The 4,822-nt window shown below is 34.3% G+C and overlaps 1 pseudogene; it reads right to left on the bottom strand.

The window, feature by feature from the left end:
- Positions 1–3,679: 3,679 nt before the first annotated feature.
- LOC149229092 (large ribosomal subunit protein eL27y-like) lies at positions 3,680–4,101 on the bottom strand (annotated as a pseudogene).
- Positions 4,102–4,822: the final 721 nt, after the last annotated feature.

Genomic DNA, 4,822 nt, shown 5'->3' with positions numbered 1-4,822 from the left:
AATATAGAAAGCTAGAAGTGGAGAACACGATTACAAAGGGAAAGAAAGTTGACAACATTTTCTCATAGAGAAGCATCTGCACATGTTAAAGAAGAGTAGGAGAACACGTTGATGAAGAGTATATTTGAGTATCCCTCCATGGTCTCCCACAGCATGAAACAGATCCAAAGAATCGTGGACCTCGTCTTTTTGTTCGTGGATGGAAAGATTGTGGAGACTCTAAAACCTTATCAGATGTGCAATGCAAAGCATCCCACAACTCTCAGGTTCGTTGAATTGAGCTCTTGAATTTTACCATTACAAAACAAATGCAATTGAATGAAATATGTAGAAATTCTCCACAAATCTCGCTCTGAGACCATGTGGAAAATCCGACTTAGGTTAACCCGATAATGCAATATAAATCAAAGCATAATACTATAACCTACTTCTACTATCAATTTGTGGAAGCTTAAAGATCGAGCTGAGCACATATAATTAGAAGAAGAAGAATCAATTGCACAATACACATGAAAATACTTTGGGGAAATCCTCAGCTAAAAACCCCACTATCTGTATTATCATAATAGGTGGAAATATATATGAATTATACAAAGCCATAACTCTCACAGCTAGCTATCTCTCAGTACAATCCTCATAGATGCTCATAGGCAATCTTGGCTTCTCTCAAGCCTTCCTCTCTGCCCTCCAAGCTCATATTTCCTTACGTTGTTCCTTGTGGATGATCTTCACCTCACCAAGTGTAAAACCAATCTACCACACTATTAGAACTGTGCAATCCTCAAGGAATGATGCCTTGACTGCATGCATGAGTTTTATTTATAAGAAAACACATGCAAATGATAGTACATTGTCCTTGACTTTAATCTCAACTGGGTCTTTCTTAGAATAGACATGCATGAGTTTCTGATGAGGGATCTTTAGTTATCTAGAGTAGCACTAGTTGGATGCATGCATGCAACAACTGACTGTTAACTCTCTATTAGTTCCTAAAACAGTTTGGAACTAATTTAACTGGACTTAACTTAGTAAACTGAGTTAACTAATTACAACTCAAATATAACTCAATCTTATCTCCTGAATTTTAGGGATAACTTTTGCATGACTTCAGAAAGACTTCTAACTTGAATTTCTCCAACTAATTAATTTGAAACAAATTAATTAATTATTTCCAAGTAGTTGTTAAGACTAAATTTGATTTTAATTCACAATTTAATTCAAGGACAAATTAAATTGGAATATTCTTGTTGCCATATTTCAACAAAATAAATTGTAAATTTGTAAACAATTCAATAGAATGAAATTTTATGAAATGAATTCCTCTCAGGTTAATTTTCTCTCAAAAAAAAAAGTTTCTTTCTTTAGAGCATCCTTGCTCTAAAGATGATGGAACTCTGATGATTTGGATTATGAAAATCCATTGTATGTAAATTTTTTAGAAGAAGTGATGTATTTGAATAGAGTTTCAAATCAAGAAATAATATTGGTATGATCTTCTTTTTAAATACAAGCTTCAAAATATTTAAATTGTTAACCTGTAAAAAGGATTTCTCGCATCATTTTATTTTACTTTTTTTCTTTATGGAAGGGTATGTCCAATGCAGGTTGTATGTGGATACCAGGATGAATTCTAATATGGGTACAAGGGTGTGGACACCAATTCAACCTGCTTAGTCTTGGGCAGCATCGAATATGGAAGTGGATGGTAGTCACATGGAGTGGCTATGCCACATTTTGTCCCATTTTCATTTTGTTTATCATTCATTGTTTGCGTTGGTTTTGGCACCTAGTTTTATTTTTTTTATGTTTTGGTCACTTTGTATGATTAAAATTCCATGTTTCCCAGGCTGGGTAACGTTTTTGGTTTCTTTAGAGAAGCAACCTATAGAATTAGGATGTTACCAATGAGTTTTGAACATTTGTCCAATATGCCTTGCCGATTTTGGATTGTCATTGCGACTTATCACTTGAATTTTTATATGGTTTCACATTTGATTGACAACGAAATTCCTTGCTTTTATAAATTATTTGTATGTTAATTTTTAAAATTAATTAAGATTTGTCTTTAGTAGCCACACTTCAAACAATGGATTTCACACTACCAGGTTTAAGGTTTGGGTTATTTATTTGGTTAAAATTTCCCAAGATTTATATCATTTTTCAGGTGTTAGGTTGGGTTGTTGATTTGGTCAAAATTTCCCAAGATTTATATCATATCTCAGCCCTTTTAAATTTGTGCCATTTGAGTGTAATAGATCATGGTAAGGATGAGCCCTATTAAGCTCACCAACTCTGTTACTACGCTTCATGAATCATAATTCAAATGGACTCTAAATTTGATTATTTTCCTTGACTAATAGTATTAATTGAAATCCTCTTAGTCAAGCTTAGCTCCAAGTCATACTCGAAATTTTGACATCTGAATAAATTTGGCTCGATAGTAAGTTTGACACCCAAGTCCTTGCAATTTAGACAAGACTATCTATTTAAAAAAAATATTTGATCATATCCTTAAACTGTTAGCCCTTGGACTCCATCATTAACAAGAATATCATTTTATGACCTTGATAATTGGTTTATCATAACACTGATGGGGCAAAATATGAGTTAAGGAGTAGAGAAAGTAATTTTCCTTGACTTTTCTTAGAATATTTTGAACTTTTGGGGGCACCTCATGTGACACTACCATCACCAAACCGGCATTTTTTGGGTAAACTTCCACTGCAAGAGGCATCCATAGATTCACGTTTCTCATCCTGTTACCATAAAGATGATTCTTCATTAACATTTTGCCTAGATGATGATAAGTACATATATTCCTTATCATCATCAAGTATGGATTTTCTTTCTTCACCTGTGCTCCACCTTCCCCCTCCCAGTTTTAAATAAGCATCAGTTTCTCCTTAATGCTTCCCTCAGATTGCAAATTTATATCCATACCTGACATCCTCATCTTGATCTTGGTTCTCATTCTTATCCACTTCTTCTAAGCAAGGCAATCGAGAAAACATTACCTCCCTACCACCTTGAATAGATAAAAGATTTTTCCTACACCATGTTTCAAGCTCCACAAGAGGAGTACTAAACAATTCTCTAGTTTCTTCTCCCTCTCTAGTCACTAGAGAAACATCTTGATTTGGACCAAATCCGTCTGTTATGTCTGTAAGATTGGCTTCAGAACTATCAAGGTCCTTCAATGGTGGGGCATATCCACATTGAAAGAAAAGGAGGGACTACATGAATTTCTAGACCGAAGTTAAGTAGCACTCAGTCCATTCACATAAGCATCTAAAAATAGAAACTAGTCTCACCAAACCTAGAGAGATTGCATCAGCCTCTCCTGTAAGGACACCATAATATAAATGTGAAAAAAATCACAGAATGATCCACACAATCATTACACTTATTATGATATTTCTTTTTTACAAGTAAAAATTACCATCTTCCTAGATAATTGATGACCGATAATGTAATATTCCATACACTTTTCCCACTGACACAATAAATCAAATCTAAAACTGTCAAATAAATTGTAGATATAAGATATACTAGCATTAAGTTGCCTATCAAAACTCTCAAGCAACTTAAAAATGTCCAGGAATTATAAACACTACGATGGTACCAAGGCCACTATAAACAATAAAAATATAAAAACTTCAAAGTTCTAACATGGTACTTCTCAAAAATGAGAATCCCAAAACCTAACTTTTGTAAAGAACCATCTATTCTTCCTTACCTTGAACCTCTCCTCAAAGGAAAATTTTACTCCCTTTAGTGCGCCACCTTCTTATCGCGGGTCTCTAGTTTATCAAAGGTAACCACATTCTTCAAATCCACATCAAAACTATACCTAGTGGGCATGATGTGGTTGTAGTTAACAACCTTGATGAAATCCTTCAACCTTTATTTCTTCGTCGTTTTCTTTGAAGAGTCCTTTCTGATGACCTTCTTAGGGTATTTCGTGATACCCGCTACCAGGGAGGGTTCATATGCATGTCTAGTAGTTCCATTATTGAAGGTTTTAATGATTACAACCTTTTGACTTGCGAAGCATCCTTGAAAGAGAAAGAAAACTTTTTTTTGCTTCAGAAACTTCACCATTCTCGTTGATCTCCCTACGTCCCCTCCTACTCTTCCTCCTATGCTCTTCTTCTTTACACTTATTATGACATAGATATCAGAAACATACAAACCTTCACAACTTCTACATTTTTCCGATTAGTGATGTTTCAGTATAAGTCTAAAGCTTTCCATAATATTAAGCAATGTTGCTTCAAACTTTTTCCTATATGCAGAATCATTTTTCATAGGAGCAGTACTAATGCAGAAGTTTGAACATATTTTTGCCACATTTTTTCTGATTCATAGTATGATGTAATTGTACCAGAGAGTGGATCAGGAACGTGTCTTAACAGAGGGCCAAATAGATGAATTTGAGGACATGATTCGTGCTTGAAATATTTCCATAATATTAGGAAATGCTACTTCAAATGTTTTCCTATATGCAAAAGCATTTTTCACAGGAGCACTACTATTGTGAAGAATATAAAAAATTAACATGAGCCTTGCAACTTTATTTGGAATAGGTGCCTCCTTTAGATTCAAAGACTCTGCAAGTACCTCAACTACCTACAATGCATGCAAGATACAAATTAAGTTGTAAATAAATCATGTTGTCAAAGTGATTAACCAATACACAAGATAAAGCCCACAACTACATCATCATCATGATTATAATACCTCACCAGTTGCGTCATCATTGTATAGAGAAAACTGCATTGCTTCTTCTATATGATTTCTCCTCAAGGTTAAAGCATGAAGC

The sequence above is a fragment of the Pinus tabuliformis genome, chromosome J (assembly GCF_031772625.1).
Source record: "Pinus tabuliformis cultivar Carrire ecotype Pingquan chromosome J, CPIR1, whole genome shotgun sequence".
Lineage (NCBI taxonomy): Eukaryota > Viridiplantae > Streptophyta > Pinopsida > Pinales > Pinaceae > Pinus > Pinus tabuliformis.
Note: the sequence above shows the minus strand (reverse complement) of the source record. Positions and strands in the feature narration are given on the sequence as shown.